The sequence below is a fragment of the Zea mays genome, chromosome 7 (genome assembly GCF_902167145.1).
Source record: "Zea mays cultivar B73 chromosome 7, Zm-B73-REFERENCE-NAM-5.0, whole genome shotgun sequence".
NCBI classification, from domain to species: Eukaryota; Viridiplantae; Streptophyta; class Magnoliopsida; order Poales; family Poaceae; genus Zea; species Zea mays.
The window spans coordinates 74,611,311-74,631,436 of NC_050102.1; the positions used below are offsets into that span (position 1 = coordinate 74,611,311).

The window sequence follows — 20,126 nt, forward strand, 5'->3', positions numbered from 1 at the left end:
TGTTTTCTGTACACAAAAATATTAATATTTAGGGCAGAGGGGGTGCTTTGAACTACAACTCTCCTCTAACAGTGGATTTTACCCTAAGGGGCTATTTGGCTCCCAAGAATTGGTCTGAATTGAATCATTTTCCAAGAATTGGTCCGTTTGGCTGTCCGTGGAATTTAATTGACCATTTCAACCTAATTCCAATCCCTGCAAATGTGGCCTCCTCTCAATTCAGACCCTCCACCATCAGAAAAGGCTAGAAAGGCAACTAGGGTTTGATACTTCGATGCCCACACCATCTCCACCTAGGACTGTCGCCCTCATCCATCTCCCGTCTCCCCCGTCTTCCTCGCCCTCGTCTACCTCACCCTCATCGGAAAAAGCAGCTCAAGTGAGTCATCTACCTTGCCCTCATCCATCTCACGTCTTCCTCGCCCTCTTCCCCTACTCATCCCGATGATCTGGAGGTGGCGATCTGATTCCTCTGATCATCGATCTGGATTTTGACAAAATCCTGGAGCGCGCGGCCGTCGAGGAAGTAGCGGTAGGCGACAGAGGCCTTCCTAATCTTTAAGTCAGACGTTGGGTTTTGGCGATCTGGAGATGTCGGGTTTAAGATCTGCAGCCGGACGGGGCGCGGGCATCGAGTGGTAGGACACGGCGCAGCCGAATGCCTGGAGGCGCTTGGCGACCAGCGAGCCGACGCTGCATAGCGCGAGGATGCCTACACGCCTCTAGATTTTACACTAGATTGTTTTCAGCCCGAGGATGCCTTGCTCATCTGATCTGGAGACGTCGGGTTTACACTAGATTGTTTTCAGCTGGCAAGAACAGTAAAGTAAAAAAAAGAAAAAGACAGAACCTTATTGGTCTAGCGCCATTTAGTTGGTCCAGCGCCATAAAATCAGGCTGCTAATCTTGTTGCATACCAGCTTCTCGAGTCCAGCCTTCAGATTTTTTTTGGTTAATAAGAAGAAGCTCGACTGCCTTCATAAGATGCACCAGGGCAGCAAAACATCCATATCTGTAGTTTTGATTCGCACTAGACTAGAATACATTAGCAGAGACCCTGTTGTTAAACAAGTATTGTGAAGTAGCAACTGTAGTGGTACTCACATCACAAGTTTGTTATTACAAACTAAAAGCATTGTGAAGTAGCTCGTAGTCATTATAGATGACAGGATTCCAAAATCCTTGTTCTCACTTATAGAAGAATATTATTTTGTTTCTGTTTTTGTTTTTTGCAGTTTCATCACAAGTTTGTTTTGGTATATGTCGCCTCAAGTTTCATCTAGCTACCTCCAACAAATCCTTCAATCTCCATGGCTACATCGGTACTTCTCCTATTCCACCTTGTACCACTACTAGTAGTGTTTTTATTCTTGAGTAGAACATTTTGCTTTCAACTAGCATGTCTAATTGCATATAAATTACATATTCTAGATATCAATCAATATACTAACGAGGAGGAAATTAAAAGGAAGAGAAAGAAGCGAAAGAGAGTTGTTGTATTAGTTGTGTCTATTATGGCTATAATTGTAAATCGATATCAATGGAGGAGACCTAGACACATCGTAGATGCTAACAAAGTTCAAGAGAGAAATGTCGAGTGCAGAAAACAAATGCTACGTAATATGTACCAGGGTTCAAATGTCTATTGCTATGACAGTTTGTGCCTAACTAAGAGATCTTTTAGTGACTTGAGTGCCATCTTACAGGAAAAGAGTGGCCTACTGGATACCCTAAATGTGTCGGTAGAAGAAAAGCTTGCAATTTTTCTGCTTATAGTAGGTCATAACACCAAAATGAGGCTGATTCGTAGCACTTATGGGTGGTCCCTTGAACCAATCAGTCGACACTTCAACGAAGTGCTTAGAGGGATTCTATATTTAAGTCATGAGTTCATCAAGCTTCATAATCCAGAAACCACTCTACCTGAGGATCCAAAGTGGAAATGGTTTGAGGACTACCTAGGTGCACTAGATGGCACACATATCGATGTGAATGTTCCATTGACTGACCAAGGTAGGTACAGAAATAGGAAGCAACGAAACACTACTAATGTATTAGGGGTTTGTGATCGACAAATGAAGTTTCTGTATGTCTTGGCTGGATGGGAAGGGTTGGCTTTGGATTCACGCATACTACGTGATGCCATGTCACGGGAGGACTCATTTGTTGTTCCTAGTGGTAAATACTATCTAGTGGATGCTGAATATACAAATGGTCCGGGATTTCTTGCCCCGTACCGATCTACACGGTACCACTTGAATGAATGGGCTATTCAAGGCAACAATCCATCTACTGCGAGATAGTTATTCAACCTACGCCATGCAACAGCTAGGAATGTGATAGAGAGAACTTTTGGGCTATTGAAGATGAGATGGGCAATCTTGAGGACCAGGTCATATTTTGATTTAGAAAACCAGGTATAACATAGTAGGTATTCAATTAAAATTCAATCGTTAGTTTTAAAATTGTGTATTGACTTAGCCATATTGTTCTATGCAGATTAGGATCATCCATGCTTGCTGCATATTGCATAATTTTTTAAGGGATAGACAAAGAGATATGGACGATATTCTAATACATGAAGTTGATAGTCTCATCTCTGCTGCTCCTGCTGAAAATCAAGGAGAAATGAGTCTGATTACGCATGTTCAATCAACTAATGAGTGGGGTGATTTTAGAGACACCAAAGCTAGTGAAATGTTTGTTGATTATCAAGCGAGGCGTGGTCAAAGCTCATAGTTGTATGCTTCTATTTTCTATGTCTTTGTCTTTTCTGAATTTTTGTGTTTGTGTTTTTTATATGTGTGGTTCTTTGATTGTAGGACAAGAAAACAAGGGGCTATGTTCCTTGGAATGATGAGATGGATAAGGTACTCCTTGATACATTTGTGGACTATTACAATAAAGGTGATAGATGTCAGAATGGGTGGAAGTCTCATGTATACACAACTGCTATGAAGAATGTTTGTGAGAAGTGCAATGTCACCATTAGAAAGGAAAATATTAGCTCTCGCAGCAAGACCTTTGATAGGCACTACAATATCATTACTGGTTTGTTGTCCACTAGTGGTTTTGGATGGATTGGTAGAAGAACAAGCTCAAAGTTGATAGTGACACTGTATGGGATGAGTACATTGAGGTAAGAAAATTTTTCTAGTTCAATTTTTGTAGTTCAATTTTTGCACTACAAATCTTTGGTTTTTGCAGTTCAATTTTTGTAGTTCAGTTTTTTGCAGTTCAGTTTATTCCATTTTTTGCAGTTTAGTTTATGTTTCAATTCCAAGTTTATTTGTTGATGTATCATTGTAACAATTCTTTTGCAGAGGAATAAGGAGATCTACTAAGCCTAGTGTACAATAAAGACCAAGCAAATGGAGAGGGTGCTAAAACAACAGCTGAAAGTTCAAAGGAAATGGCAAAAGAGAATGATACCGGAGGCAAGGATGCTCCATATTCTGTATCTTCTTCAAGTAGTTTAAAAAGACAAAGATCAGATGATTCATTTAACTCTATGTGGTGTGATAAGTTTGACATGCTTACATCTGCACTGAAAGATGACGGTCCGAAGCTACCCTCTTCCGCCGAAGTTCTCGCCGCGTTACAAGAGGTTGAGGGACTTGATGAAGACACAAAACTTGAGCTTTATGACATCCTCACCTCTAATGCACACAAGTTTGAGTTGATGATGGCACTCCCAATGGAAAGGAGGAAGAGGTGGCTTATGATGCAGCTAAGGAAGTGAGACAGCTTATATGTGAACTTAGATCTCTGTGTTGAACTGATTGTGTGAACTTGTCTTTGTGAAAGTTTTGTGTGTGAACTTGATGGCTATGTGAAACTGTTGTGTGCGAACTTGATGGTTTTTGAAACTGCTATGTGAAGATTTGATGTCTTTGTAGAACTTTTATGTGTGAACTTGATGACTTTGTGAAACTGTTATTTCTGAACTTAATAGTTTATGATAGTTGTAAATTGTTCATGCTCATTTTTAGGCAGATGCAAATTCAAGAGATCCTTGTTTGTATTCAAATTCTGTGTGCAAAGTATCCAAACAACATCTAGAATTTAATTCTAGGAATTCAATTGATTGTACAACCAAACAAAAATAATGGAATTCAATCACATTCTAGTCGATTGAATTCTATATAATTCATTTCTTGGAATTTATTTCTTGGAAAAGGTTTCATTTCTAGGCATCCGAACGGGCTGTAAGGTTTATTTTTGCTGGTATCTAGGTGTAATAATATGACTTTATACCAAATTTTAGCCAATGATACCTACTGGTTAATTTATGGTGATTTTCTAAAGTTTAGGGGCTTAGTGGTGCTTTTCTCTACAACTATATTTGAAAAATGTCAAACAACAGATTTCCTAATTTTTCTATCTTCTTTTTTGTGCAAGAGCAATCATTCTTTAAGTTGGTTAATTTTGCTCATAGGGAAGGGGTTGTAAAATTTTTTGGAATATATAGTCTTTTTCATGGGGCAGGGGGTGAGGTGTATTACATCATATTTTTATCTTAGTCTTATATTTTTCTCTGGTAGTTTACATCATAAGTATTTAGGTAAAAAATCGGTTGCTCGTGGTTTCCCATTTTTAGTCTTTCTTTTGATTTATTTGAAATATTGGCCAAATCCAAGTTCTATTTGTTTAACTCACTTACTGTGATGGTTTGGGGTGTTTACCATTTTTGCAGTGGTATATTAGTGGTCAGGGGTCTACTGAATTTTTCTTGCCATTATTGCATGTGCCCTTATATTTTTAATCATGGCCTTTATTGACTTCTTAATACCTAAATAAAATTATAACCTTAGATCAACACTAGATCAGGGTTCCATATATTTTTCCTATGATCTATATCAATTAGGCATACTAGGAAAAATGTGATCACCCTTTGGTTTCTGTTTTCTATCCCCTTTTTCATTTTCCTAAAGTTTGGGCAGAAATAGACTTTAATGGATATTTCTGGCTTAGTCTTGTATACTGTGGTGTTTATTATTTTTAAATAGTATATATACTAGGTGAGTGTCTTCACAATTTTTCTAAAGCCCAGTATAGAAGTATTTCTATTTTTCTCTGTATTATCAAGGTTTGGGCAGTTTTCTAATTTAATTCAAAACTCTAAAAATTAGTAAATAAAACATAGGGTTTACTATTTTTGTTTGACATCTCATATTTTACAAAGTCTAGCAAAATTTGTTTGACCAAATTTGGATGAATATTCTTCAAGTTATACATTTATCAAGTTTACTGCAGATTTAAATAACTTAATATTCGAAAAGGAAAAGAATTTACATTAGCGCTGAAGTCCCTAGTTCTATTTTCCACTTTTCTCCCAAAGATAAGCCCTCAGTACACTTTTCACATCGGTCACTGACATTGCAGAAAACTCCCTAGGGTTAACCTAAATCTGACCCGCTCTCCTGTTCTCACTGGAATAGTAACTGCGGCGGAGAAAAGGGCGGCGAGGCTTACCGACAGCGATTAAGCTCCAGTGAAGTGTCCAGGGAGGTCACAGCGATCACGTCGATGGTCGGCTCGTCACTGGTGGTGGTTGGAGTCGGTCGGTTCTCGTGCGCAGTTGAGGGAGCTCAGCGGTGGCGAGTGATCCGACCTAACCACGGTGGTATAGTTCGATTAAAACGTGCAGCGAGCTTCACTGATTGTCAGGGAAGACATGGGCGTGAGTAATCAAACTATGGCTTAACGGTTAGTCGTGGCCACGCGCGCCGGTAGAAGAACAACTCCGGCGAGGGTGGAACAGCGTCTCCAGTGAGGGTGCTCTCGGTTTCTTGCTTTGGGAAGCTTTAAGGGGCTCTAGGGAAGCTAGTCAACGCGTTGGATTGGTTGGGGTGGCCGGAAAGAGGCCTGGCCACGGTGGCCGAGCTCTAGCGGTGGTGGCAGGTCGCGGGGAGGTCGTCGGAGCTGCGGGCTAGCTCCGGGGAGTTAGGCGAGGTGCGGACGGAGTACGGCCGAGGCCGTGCTGCTCTTATAGGCGCGGGCGTGGTGTACGGTCGGGCGTGGACCGGGGCAAGCGCGCACAACTCGACGCAGGCACGCGGGCTGGTGTGCACCGACGTGTCAGCCGTGGTCGAGCACATGTCATATCACTTCTGCTTCCGTTTCTAACGCCGATAGGCTTCAAATCTTCACGAATTTGGGCAAGATCTCTGTGTAAGATATGTTCCCTGGTGTAAGCTTTGTTGTTTATGTGTGGGAGCCGAGGGGTTTTCGGCTGTGTACAGTGAGTTGTTGTGTCATCAAGTTGCCAGTGTCCAACTGCTGCGTCCCGAGGCAAAACCATGCCTAATCATGTCAAACGGCTGAGATTTGTCTCCAAAATTTTCCAGGACGTGTCTAAGGTAATTTGGCGCCAATTTGATACTTGGACCTCACAGGTTTGAGCCTTGGAACTAAGTGAACACGGCTGATTAAGAAGAGAGGGTCAAAATTTAGAATTTACAATTTCTGAATTTCCAATTGAGCCTTCACTTAAGTGGCAGTTTTGGGAATTTTGCAAAACCCTTTTGATTAAACTTCCTTACTATATTTTGTAGCTTATTTAGTGTAATACAACTTTGTTAACTGGTACAAATTATGATTTTATGTTTTTCATAGTCTTTTCACTAAATTCCTTTTTAGTGTTCAAATGACTTAATTAGGGTAGTAGTAGGGTTTTGAATATTTTTCTCACTTGAGGTGCATGATGTGGTTATGGTATGGTTCTTGAGATGAAAAATACATGTTTAAGTTTTTGCTTTTCAATTTTGTGCCTTTTGCTCAATTACATTCACTTGTGATAATGGTCACCAGTTGGGTACCGAGGGAAAAACCCTGAGTAACACTGGGGTGTTACAGCCCTGCCCCTTAAAAGAATCTCGCCTCGAGATTCGGGTCGGGGTTCTCTAGGGGTGAGGAGGAGGTTACGACTTGCTTTCATGGTGTTGGTTTGCTTATTAAGGTTCTTTAGAAACCTGCTCTTCGAATGTCATCATCTTTGCAACTTCAGAAGGAAGCCCTTTTTGTTTTAGTTTTATAGCTTAACTTGGTATATGTTAAGATCATCTTTCCTATATTTGGATTCAGAGGGCAGGGGGGCTGGGGTATGCTTACGTACCTATTTCCTTAGGTAGACAATCGGGGTAGTTCGAGCGCAGAAAATCCTCAGTCTCCTAGGTAGCCTCTTCCTCTAAATGGTTGCTCCATTAGATCTTATACATTTTGATCGATCTTGCACGAGTTGATCTTTCCTTGTAATCTAGAACCTTGGAGGGGTGTTCTTGGTATGATAGATCTGGCTCTATCTCCACATCTGGTTCTATTATGACCTCTATTGGTAACCGAACACACTTCTTCAATTGGCATACATGGAACACACTATGGATGGCAGACATCTTTGGAGGTAGCTTTAATTTGTATGCCACGGGTCCACATGCTTCTATGAACGCATAAGGTCCAATCTAGCGAGGGGCTAACTTGCCCTTGATCCCAAACCTTTGCACTCCTTTTGTGGGTGATACTTTCAGATATATGAAATCTCCCACTTCAAACTGGAGGAGTTTCCTTCTCTTGTCATGGTAACTCTTTTGCCTGGCCTGAGCAACTTCTAGGTTCTTCCTGATCATTTTGACTATTATTTCGGCTTTCGACACCAGGTCGGGCCCAAAGATTTCTCTTTCGCCGGGCTGTGACCAGTTGGTGTTCGACACCTCCTTCCATATAAGGCTTCAAAAGGTGCCATCTTTAGACTGGATTGGTAATTGTTGTTATAAGCAAACTCTGCCAAAGAGAGGCATTTATCCCAATTCTTGCCATAATCGATCGCACAAGCCCATAGCATATCTTCAAGAATCTGGTTTACCCTTTCGGTCTGACCATTAGTTTGGGGGTGGCAAGGCGAACTTCTTACCAGCTTGGTTCCCAAGGACTCTTTCAATTGCTCCCACAATCTGGTTACGAATTAGGCTCCTCGGTTAGAGACAATTGTCCGGGGTAATCCATGCAAACACATAATTTGGTCAATGTACAACTCTGCATACTTATGAGCCTTATCTGTGACAGAACCTCCCAAGTCATTAGGCCCACCTACAGTTGTCCTTGTCCAACGGACCTTAGACAACCCGGTAGATGCACATAATCACTCGACAAGTTCGGTATATGTATCCTTTTCCTCGCCCAAGAGCGTTTCACCCATCACACAGATATTACAACACATCGGAGGAACGAATAAGCGGAAGCAAATTACAATAACTTAATTTACATTCATTAAAATATAGAAAGAGTATTATTATTACATCACTAGGTCATAAGAGTGCATAAGTATTATTATTACCAACCTGGGAGGCAAAAACCCCTCCCGCATAAAAGTATATTGTTTTTCAAAAGGGAGGCCAACATCCTCCCGCAACAATTCACTGTTGAGGTTCGTCCTCGGGCACCACATCCTTGGGCACCACCTTAGTGCAACAACAGAAAAGTTCTGTTGTTTCCTCACCTACAACAACATGGGTACGAAAACCCTGAGTACAAAGTGTACTTTTGCAAGTCTTACCCGTCAAAATAAAAGACTCTCAAGGATATGTTGGCTTGAGGGAGTCAAGTTAAGGCTTGATCAAGAATCAAGACTCTGTTTGCAAAAATGCTTACTAAAAGTGGATCCTTAAAAATCCAGTTTTATTAGCAAGTTAAGTCATTACCTGTCACTAGAGTTCTTTCTACCCTAGTTCAAGCACTTGGCCTATACTAGCCATCCTTTTATCAACCCTTCTTGTTCACTGGAATGCTACGTGTAAGTCAGTGTCCAAGTCTTGATGTCCGAGAAGAAACGGCGATCAGAATTGATTAATACTCAGCTGAGGATCTCCAATCACATGACATATGTAGCAGTTAACCCTTGCATATGTCAACTCTCCACCGGGGTTCTTAAGACCAGACTGGGTTCATGCCAACCGAGAGCACAGATACATCACTGTCCGGCCTCTTGCCACGGAGGGTACATGCTACTCTTGCCATCTCTCCACTCCTATTGCGTGTTGGCCTTTCTGGTAATAGTCTGCCCGAGGCAAAGCTTACCCATGATGAGGCATGTGACCAGTTAAAGGGTCCTCGGTTATCAGGCCTACATCGACAAGGTCCTTAATCGACTCAGATGGAGACACTACATCGAGACTCCCTTCTTGTGCAAGTCACCCGCCTGGTCTCAGCTTTATCATTTAAAACCCAAAGTTTGGTACCTATCAGAGGTACATCTTTTCCGATGTTGAACCCATCATGGCCATGATGGATCCATCATCAAGTTTTATATTTGAAAACATCCCATCCACTGTGAAGCATCACCTTTTGTTTTGAAACAAAACATTTGCTTTTCTGAAGAAGAACTAAGCATCTAAAAACCTTTTAATAAAATGGGTAATCAAGAAATGGTAAACAATTCCAAGGAAGGAAATGCAGCAATTGGTTTAACACCCAACTCCTATCACCTAATGCATCATTCAAGTGATAAAGAGTTTAAAAGAGCAAGGAGGTGGCAAATGCATCGGGGCTTGCCTTATGTTGTAGGAGAGTCGGGCTATGTTCCACAAATATCAAAATAGAAACAGTTCCCGGTAGGTGGATTTTCTGTCGATGGAGCAGTCTCTTCCTCTTCAACAGTCACTTCTTCTTCGTTTTCTATATATAACCATATATAACCATGAATGCTCATGTAATGCTTATGAAAATGCAATAATAGAAAAGATGTATCAAGTTGTATCTTGAATACAACTTTCCTTCACGGTGCACTAGGGTAACTATGGTTTTTCTAGGTCAGTACCTTAGTGGTTAGACATTTTTACCCTAAGGAGATAGGGTTTTGGGTTTAAGAATCAAACAATGTCTAAAGCAAGTCAAACTTCACTTATAGGATCTAAATATCATATTAAGCTTATCCAAAAAGTTTGGTGATTTTTGCAGTCATTAAATAATTCCTAAAATTCTAGAGGTATAGGTTTCCTAAAGTTTGGTGATTTTTGCAATCATATACTTATTAATTCCTTGTTTGGACTAAAATCCTAGAACTATTTTTATTAAATACTAGAGAAATCTAGGAGTCCAACAAAATTATTCTTATATTTTTATCATTTTTCTATAATTTTCTATGGATTTCCTAAGTCTGGTAGAAAAAGAAAAAGGAAAAGAATACACAGTATCGGGCTCAATTTAGCCCAAGCCGGCCCAAGACAGGCGGAAATGCGCCCGCGCGCGCGCCCGCGGTGTCCATTTTGCACAGAGATCCCTGGTCATTTGAAAACCCCGTAAAGAATCCTCTCCACTGTTTCTCTGCCTCACTGACATCTACACAAAGGTCCCTCCCCTTTCTATTTCTTCACAACCCAAGATCCCCGACCGTGGACGGCGGAGCAGCAGCTCCGGCGAGCCAAGACCGGCCGGAAAACGCAATGACTAGGGTTCCGGTGTGGCTGACACCCAATTCTACCCCTAACGACCCTTTCCCCTCAATCAATTGCAAGGTTCTAGCTCTTAATTTCTCTGCCCACGGTGACAGCGCGATAAATGGACAATCCGAGACACGAGTGGGTGCGCCGGATGCTTGACTACCTAGCGGAGCTGATGGCACGCTTAATTTATAGGGCCCGAGGGCGGTGGCTCTTGAATGTGTCATGGCGCGCTGGCGGCCGAAGAGGGGGGAGAGCACTAGCGCAAAGGATTCGTGGCGTTCACCGTGGCAAGGTCACCAGCGACAACGGACATGCTTAAGATGAGTTACTGCAACGTGGTAGAGCACCTAGGCACGTGGCGCACGGTCGATAGGCGGCCAACTCCGGCGAGGACCACTTTGCCCGACTGCAACCCAAGTGGGTACGGCGAGCTCACCGTCGACCGGGTCTGAGCCTATCCAGTGTCAAGATTTTTACCCTGGCATGATAATCTCCTCACCAGAGAGCACGAATCATGGCGACAGCGCAGATCATGGCACAAGGGTCACCGGCGGCGAGGGGGGCTGAATCTGTGATCTTTGTTAGGTATTGTACCATTGGGATCCTATTTAGAGCGCCTAACAGACCAATTTGCAGGGCCCAAATATCATATTTTTACATGACAACTTGTTAATCCGCATGTAACAAAGTTGTTGCCCTATGATCCAGCTACAATCTTGCTATATCAATCACCCTTAAATACTTACTGGATCATGCTCAAAATAGCCCTCAAAGTTCATCCCAAGTCAATGTCAATAAAAATTCAGACTCTGAGTTAACTGACAGCCAGACTTTAGGTCTATTTATCTCCAATTTTCGTATGACACCAAGGTTTAATCACTTAAACAAAGTTATGCTCCTATAGTAGCTCTATAATCTTGATGCGTTGACCTAGGGTAGATTCTTTATGAATTGGGAGATATAGGGTTCCAAAGTTGACCCTATGCACTGAATTTCAGACTTAGTCTTATTGAATTCATGGGGTACCCTTTTGCAAAAAAGTCCAAATCCCACAATTTGACTTGCAAATCCTCAAATGTGAGAAACACATCAGTTGTGGTGTTCTATTACTTTGGTATTTGCACTTGGGTCCAAAAGTGCACAAGATTTACACTTAGCCCCCTAGGGTTCCAATTTAGGGTTTTTGAGGGGTCTTTTCAGAGTTTTTAGCACTTCAGTGTTTTGGTGTCACTAAAGTCCATCAAAGATGATATCTTATGATCATTTCTCATGTCTTTTGAGGTTTTTACATATTTCGGCTTCACTTTCACCCATGAGCCCTAAGTTAGGGTTAAGCACTCTGTCCTAGGGTTAATCACATATCAAGTCACATCAGTACAACTTGTTTGAAATTTTTACCTAGTGAATGCATTCTAGGTTTAACAAACACATGATATGCCAATGCTCGTGATGTTATGCTCAAGTTTTAGTAACAGTAACACCAGAGGTGTTACATTCTTCACCCCATAAAAGAATCTCGTCCCGAGATTTAAAGTCCTAGGGCAAGTCGTGGAAAAGGAAACACGTCATATTTTTATTTCCTTGGTTCTCGTACAAAGCAGGGGTGGTAGGGGTCTATTTCATATTTACAACAATTGTACCTATCTCAAAAATTACATGAAGCTAAAAAGTCAGGGAAATTCTTTTCAAAGAAGTCTTGGGTTTCCCATGTAGCTTCATCTTTAGCAAGTTGGTTCCATTGTACCTTATAGAATTTAAGAGCTCTTCTTCGGGTAACCCTGTCCTTTTGATCCAGGACACAAATGGGATGTTTTGAATATGTTAAGTCTGGTTCCAAGGTAACATCCACCACATCAATGGTTCGATCAGGAACCCGAAGGCACTTCTTCAGTTGGGATACATGGAACACATTGTGAACCGCAGACAATGTTTTGGGTAGTTGGAGTCGGTATGCCACTGGCCCACATTGTTGAAGAATTGGAAACGGGCCAATGTATCGGGGTGCAAGCTTTCCTTTTACACCGAAACGAGTCACACCCTTCATTGGTGATACTTTCAAGTACACATAATATTTAACTTGGTAGTACAAGGGATGGCGTCGTTTGTCTGCATAACTCTTTTGTCGAGCTTGTGCCTTTTTCAAGTTATGTATGATTTGTTGAACTTTTTCTTCCATCTGTTTCACTATATCAGGTCTGAAAAACAACCTTTCTCCTGGTTTAGACCAATTCAAGGGGGTATGACACCGTCGTCCATACAATGCTTCAAAGGGTGCCATCTTGATACTTTCTTGATAACTATTGTTATATGAAAACTCTACTAATGGTAAACATTCATCCCATTTTTGTGGGAATTCCAGAACACATGCCCGCAACATGTCTTCAAGTATTTGATTCACTCTCTCAATCTGTCCACTTGTTTGGGGATGATAGGCCGAACAGTGGAGTAACTTAGTACCCAGGGACTTATGTAATTCTTCCCAAAACTTGGATACAAATTGCGGTCCGCGGTTCGACACTATGGTCTTTAGAATTAAGTGCAAACTGAGAATACGGGCAATATATACCTAGACATAAGTGAGGACTGGATAGGATGTCTTGACCGGTAGAAAATGGGCTATTTTTGTAAGTCGATCAGCTATAACCCAGATAGAGTCAAAACCTTTAGCCGTCCTGGGTAATCCCACATTGAAGTCCATGCTAATGTCCTCCCATTTCTAGGTTGGGATGGGCAAAGATTGCAGTGGACCAGTAGTCTTCATATGTATGGCTTCAACACGTCTACAGGTATCACATCTCGCCACATAGCGTGCAATTTCGATCTTCATTTTGTCCACCAATAATGTTGCTTTAAATCTTGATACATCTTAGTGCTTCCGGGATGAATGGAATATCGGCTAAGATGAGCTTCATCCAAAATTTGCTGGCGGACTTCATCATTTTAGGCACAACTAGGCGATTATTAAACCATACTATGCCATGATCATCCTTCCTGAAACAATTTGCTTTGCCGTCTTTTATTTTCTCATGAATATGTTTCATACCCTTTTCACTTCTTTGGGCATCAATAATTCTTTGCAGAAGAATCGACTCAAGCATCAATTGGTTCAAGGTTCCATGTTGTATCATCCACATGTTTAATTTCTCCATTTCTTGACATAATGTGGTGTCCAAAGTCCTTACTGTAAGACAATGGCAAGAAGCCTTGCGACTTAGTGCATCTGCCACCACGTTGGCCTTTCCTGGGTGATAATAGATTTCTAATTCATAATCTTTAATCAGCTCAAGCCATCTCCTATGCCTCATGTTTAGTTCTGACTGGGTGAAAATATACTTCAAACTTTTATGATCTGTATATATATGGCAGATATTTCCCAGTAGATAATGACGCCATATTTTAAGGCATGAACTACAGCAGCTAATTCCAAGTCATGAGTTGGATAATGTTCCTCATGCCGGCGCAACTGTCTTGAAGCATTTGCTATAACTCGGCCCTCTTGCATTAAGACACATCCGAGGCCACTGCCCGATGCATCACAGTACACATCAAAAGGCTTTTCAATGTCCGGTTGAGCCAATACCGGAGCAGTGGTCAATAATACCTTCAGCTGCTCGAAGGCTTCATTGCATATTGAGGACTAGTTAAATTTTGTATCATTCTTCAATAGACTTGTGATTGGCTTCACAATCTTGGAGAAATCCGAGATAAATCTGCGGTAATAGCCAGCCAGCCCAAGGAAACTTCGAACTTGATGTACAGTGGTTGGGGGTTTCCACTCTAGAATATTCTTGACCTTGCTGGGATCAACCGCAATCCCATTTGCAGACAATACATGTCCCAAAAATTGGATTTCCTCCAGCCAAAACGAGCATTTGCTAAATTTACATATAATTGGTGTTCCCTTAAGCGCGTTAATACGATCCGTAAATGTTTAGCATGCTCCTCTTCATTCTTGGAATAGATCAAGATATCATCAATGAAGACCACCACAAATTTATCCAACTCAGGCATAAACACCAAGTTCATTAGATATGTGAAGTGGGCAGGAGCATTTGTCAATCCGAAGGACATAACCAAATATTCGAATAATCCATACCGTGTAGTGAATGCGGTCTTGGGTATATCTTCGAGTCGAATACGGATCTGATGATAACCTGACCTGAGGTCAATCTTGGAAAATACCCGAGCTCCAGTAAGTTGATCGAACAAGATATCGATCCGGGGAAGAGGGTACTTGTTCTTGATTGTGACCTCATTAAGGGGTCTGTAGTCCACGCACATTCGAAGTGTTTGATCCTTCTTTTTGACAAAGATTGCGGGACATCCCCAAGGTGATGAACTGGGCCGAATAAATCCTTTCTCCAGCAAGTCTTGTAATTGCGTCTTGAGCTCCGCCAATTCATTTGGTGGCATCCGGTACGATCTTCTAGAAATAGGAGTTGTACCGGGCTTCAGTTCAATCACAAACTCTACATCCCTTTCTGGAGGTAATCCAGGCAGATCTTCAGGAAATACTTCCGGAAATTCACATATTACCGGAATATCCTGGATTTTTGGTATGATGGCTTCATAGACCCGTCCAAATGGTTTAGCCGGAATAGCTACAGGGATGGACAGGAGAACCTCTTCATGGCCATGGCTCAACTTGATAGTCCTTAAGTCAGTGTCAAGGATAGCTTTATGCTGGGGTAACCAATTCATGCCTAGAATTACATCTATATCTTGGCCTTTCAAAACAATCATGTTGGTGGGAAAGTCCCGTTCAGCTAATGTTACTGGCACATGAAAGGCTACTTCCTTAGTAAATATTTGTCCCCCGAGCGAATGGATAATAAACCCTTCCCTTGATTCAGTGCAAGGAATGCAATGTTTTTCCATGAATTTCTTGCTTATGAATGTATGCGAAGCACCAGAATCAAAGAGAATAACTGCTAGGTGATTGGCCACAAGGAACATACCCATCATTACCGGCTCTCCTTCCGGTGTAGTGGCCACTTGAGTATAATAAATTCGCCCAGTATTCTTAACATTTTTGCCCACTGAATTATTAGCCATGTTCCCTTTGCCTTGATTGGAGCTCCCAGAGTTCTGCTGATTGTTGGACCTATTCTGCCTCAGATATGGACAGTCTTTTATAAAATGACCAGACTTTCCATAGTTGAAGCAACCAATTAAAGAACTAGGGAGGGCGGGGGAAACGAGCACCAGGGGCACTCGGCTGATTAGTAGAAGTGGGGGTAGTGGCAGGGCGAATGAAAACACGATGTTTGAACGGAAAGGAGGGTGGACGAGGCGAAGAACGGTTCTGATTAAAAGGTAGAATTACCAACCTGGTTCGCTTCTCAGGTCCCTGATTGGACCTGTCACCTTCGAATCCCCTTGATTTTCCTTGGCCTGTATTCTTGGCTTCTACTGCCAGCGCAGTGCTGACAGCTCTACTGTAAGTAAGATCTAGGCAGGTGGCCATTTTTCGTTGGAGCCGGTCGTGGAGTCCTCTCATGAAGCAATTCTTCTTTTTTAGGTCAGTGTTCACTTGATCTATAGCATATTGGGATAAATGATTAAACTTGTTGAGATACTGCATCACAGTATCTCCTTGTTTTAGTCGAATAAATTCCTCTTGTTTCATGTGAAGCACTCCTTCTGGAATATAGTGTTCACAGAATTCAAGCTTAAATTCATCCCAAGTGACCTGATGTCCGGCTGGTTGAATTGCCACAAAATTTCCCCACCAGGTACTAGCAGGGCCTCTTAGTTGTTGAGCAGCGAACAATGGCTTCTGTGTTTCGGTGCAATGGATTAATCCGAACTTCTGCTCCATTACACTAATCCACTCATTAGCTTCAAGAGGGTCTTCATCTTTAACGAAGAGTGGGGGACGCGTTTCGGAGAAGTCCAAATACGAGGTTTCATGCGGTCCCTGTGGAGGAGCTCTCCCACCATGCTGCTGGAATTGATTACCTGCCATCTCGCGTAAAAAGAGGGTATTATCTGCAGTAGCGTTGACCAAGGCAGCGATAGCCTCGGCCGGCGTTGGTGGTACAGGTGGCGGATTAGGAGTATCTTCCCGACCACGGGAAGTCCCTGCATCGTCATGCACATGAGTCCTTGATGGCATCTGAGGCAAAGAACATTTGGGAAAAATATAACATTGCCGATACACACCATCATTTTACATTAACAAAACGTAATGATACAGACTCAAGTGTACAACATGACATCATTACTTATTTTACATAGGTATAGCTTCTAAACTATACTAGTCTAGTCTTCGTCATCCTTGGTTTCTTCATTTCCTGCCGTGGGAGACCGATCGTCAGCCAGGTTCATGGAAGGAGGAGGCCTAAAAAGGTCTAGCTCCCCATCAGTTCCTTCACCTACTGTCCCTAATGGACCGACTCCCATTGCAACAGGGTCGGCAGGCACGTCCGGGTGCAGTCGCGAATACAGTACATGTACTTTCTCATGTAAAGTATTGCAGTACACCTGGAAATTGTTGAGGGCCGCACTAAGCTCTGCCACACGAGCATGAGCTTTGGCTTCTCGGTCCCAAGGAACCGAACGTGAGTTGGCGGCCCAATCGACTGCCAAATCCCGTTCAGCAAGCTCGTCTTGCAGGCGTCTGACGTCAGCTACCAACTCATTTATACGCTGACCATCTTCTGCCCACACCCTGTTTTAGTGACGTAGCTCCATCTGAAGCTGTTCCACTTGGGCTTCCAAGTCTCCGATTGGATCGTTGCTGCCGCCGCTGCTCCCTTCATGTCTTGGAGCCAACTGATGACGGAACCAACGTTCATTGATCCCACTGCCTATATATTGCACTCTATTACCTAGTCTTGCAGGATGAGAACTTCCAGTAAGTGGCAAGGGAAGAATGAAAGAAATTTTCTTGGATAAGTATTTGAAAATTATTTTTGAAATGCTTCATAATATCTGAAGAGATGGGCTTCGCTCCGATACCAGCTGTGACGGAACTGAAAGCACCTAGAGGGGGGTGAATAGGTGATCCTGCAATAACTTAAAACTTATAGCCACAAAACTTGGTTAAGTGTTAGAGAGATAATACCAAGTGGCTATAAAGCGAGCTCTTGTGAATCACAACAATTACGCAAAGAGCAATCACAAGAGACACGCGAGTTATCCCGTGGTTCGACAAGTACAACACTTGTCTACCTCCACGTTGTGGCGTCCCAATGGACGAGGGTTGCACTCAACCCCTTTCAAGTGATCCAATGATCAACTTGAATACCACAGTGTTTTTCTTTCTTTCACTATATCCCGTTTATGAGGAATCTCCACAACTTGGAGCCTCTCGCCCTTACAATTGATGATCACAAAGAAGCACGGATGTAAGGAAGGGAAGAGCAACACACACAAGACTCAAAGCAAGAGCAAAAACACGCACACTAGCCACTACTTGAGCTCACAACACAATGTGAGGAGTTCTCTACTCAAATACAGCTCAAGTCACTATCACAAGGAATCAAATGCGCGAGAATGAAGTCTTGGTGCTTAGTGATGATCAAAGAATGCTTGTCTATCTCCTCCATGCGCCTAGGGGTCCTTTTTATAGCCCCAAGGCAGCTAGGAGCCGTTGGAGGCATTCCAGGAAGGCAATTCTTGTCTTCTGTCGGGTGGCGCACCGGACAGTCCGGTGCACCACCGGACATTCACTGTTCCTTGTCCGGTGTGGATCTCCTTCCTAAAATGTCACAGCCGACCGTTGCAGAATTGTAGCCGTTGGCGCACCAGACACTGTCCGGTGCACACCGGACAGTCCGGTGCCCCCATCAGACCATTGGCTCGGCCATGCGTCACGCGCAGATTGCACGGCCGACCGTTGGCGCGGTCGACTGTTGGCTCACCGGACAGTCCGGTGAATTTTAGTCGTATGCCGCCGACGAATTCCTGAGAGCGGCCAGTTGACCAGACGCCAGCCTGGCGCACCGGACATTGTCCGGTGCACCACCGGACAGTCCGGTGCACCCAGACTGCGCAGAGTCTTGGCTGCTCTAGCCGAGTCTTTTTCCTTTTGTATTTTCTCTGATTCTAGCACTTAGACAAATATGTTAGTACACAAAAGCCAATGTACTAAGTCTAGAATCATACCTTTGTGTTGATTTGCACTTCATCCACCATTTTGCACTTATTAATACTTGAGGTAATTGTGTTCGACACTTAATCACCAAAATACTTTAGAAATGGCCCAAGGGCACATTTCCCTTTCAATCTCCCCCTTTTTGGTGATTTATGCCAACACATCAAAAAGCAACAAATAGAAGTGCAACATCAATTAAGAACAAGAATTGTTTTTGATTCAAATTTGGCATATTTGGATCATTTTTTGCCACCACTTGGTTTGTTTTTGCAAATCAAATTCAATTTCCTATCTCTAAGTCAAACACACTTATTTAGGCATAAAATGAGATATTCCAAGAGAAATTGATCAAGGATCCAAAAACTCCCCCTTTTTCCCATAATCAAACATTCTCTCCACAAGAGACCAACTTTTGACAATAAGAGCTATTTTCAAAAATTCTCAAGTGGTAGCTGATCCATTTCTTGCTTTGGCCTTAATTTCTCCCCCTTTGACATTAAGCACCAAAACAGGTTCATTTTTGGCCCTTTAACCCCATTGCCTTACAAAAATTGTCAATTAAGAGCAACAAGGCAATAAGAGCATGGAGATGAACTTGGAGTAAATTACCCTCTCATCGGAGTGCAGTGGAAGTCTTGCATGGTCCAAGTCCACCTTTCCCTTTCAAATCCACTTTTGAGACTAAATCAAGAAAACTCATACACAAGGTTAGTCTCAAAGTGTCAAGTTGTAGCAAATCTCCCCCTAAATTTGTGCATCACTCACACATGGACTTGTGAGGTCCGGGGATTCCTTGCACAACTTGAGCACCATAATTAAGCAACAAAATGCATAAAGAAATATCATCAAGGACATAAAACACATGTATGCTAGAGATCAATCCAAGTTATGCGAATCTAAGACATTTAGCTCACTACGCATCCTGCAAAAGGTCTTCTCATCTAAAGGCTTGGTAAAGATATCGGCTAGCTGGTTCTCGGTGCTAACATAAAACTCTTCGATATCTCCCTTTTGCTGATGATCTCACGAAAAGTGATGCCGGATGTCTATGTGCTTTGTGCGGCTGTGTTTAACAGGATTGTCCGCCATGCGGATCGCACTCTCATTATCACATAGGAGTGGGACTTTGCTCAGATTGTAGCCAAAGTCCCGGAGGGTTTGCCTCATCCAAACTAGTTGCGCGCAACACTGTCCTGCGGCAACATACTCGGCCTCAGCGGTGGATAGGGCAACGGAAGTTTGTTTCTTAGAACTCCAAGACACCAGGGACCTTCCTAAGAATTGGCACGTCCCTGATGTACTCTTCCTATCAACCTTGCATCCAGCATTATCGGAGTCTGAATATGCAATTAAGTGAAAGGTTGACCCCTTTGGATACCAGATCCCGAAGCAAGGCGTAGCAACTAAATATCTAAGATTTCGCTTAACGGCCACAAGGTGACACTCCCTTGGATCGGATTGAAATCTAGCACACATGCATACGCTAAGCATTATATCCAGTCTACTAGCACATAAGTAAAGCAAGGATCCTATCATAGACTGGTATGCCTTTTGATCAACGGACTTACCTCCTTTGTTAAGGTCGATAT

The 20,126-nt window shown here is 42.6% G+C and overlaps 1 pseudogene; it reads left to right on the forward strand.

The window, feature by feature from the left end:
* The first annotated feature begins 1,258 nt into the window (after positions 1-1,258).
* On the forward strand, positions 1,259-3,742 carry LOC103632459 (uncharacterized; annotated as a pseudogene).
* Positions 3,743-20,126: the final 16,384 nt, after the last annotated feature.